Genomic DNA, 349 nt, shown 5'->3' on the forward strand with positions numbered 1-349 from the left:
TGTTTTTCACTCTGTTGCTCAAATATTTAGCTGTAAAGGACGTAACCCAGAATGCTGGGCAGCCCTTCAGAGGGACCTCAACAGGCTGGGGAGATGGGCAGAGAAGAACTGTCTGAAATTTAGTAAAGGCAAAGCAGGGTCCTGCATTTATTTGGAGAAATAATCCAATGCACCAGCTGGGGGTGGCATGCTGGGAAGCAGCTCTGCAGAGAAGGACCTGGGGGTCCTGGTGGACAACAGGCTGTCCATGAACCAGCAGTGCCCTGAGGGCCAAGCAGGTCAGTGGCGTCCTGGGATGCACTGAGAAGATCATTGCCAGCAGGTCACGGAAGGGATCCTGACCCTCTGC

This window comes from Corvus brachyrhynchos, unplaced genomic scaffold, assembly GCF_000691975.1.
Source record: "Corvus brachyrhynchos isolate BGI_N302 unplaced genomic scaffold, ASM69197v1 scaffold317, whole genome shotgun sequence".
Lineage (NCBI taxonomy): Eukaryota > Metazoa > Chordata > Aves > Passeriformes > Corvidae > Corvus > Corvus brachyrhynchos.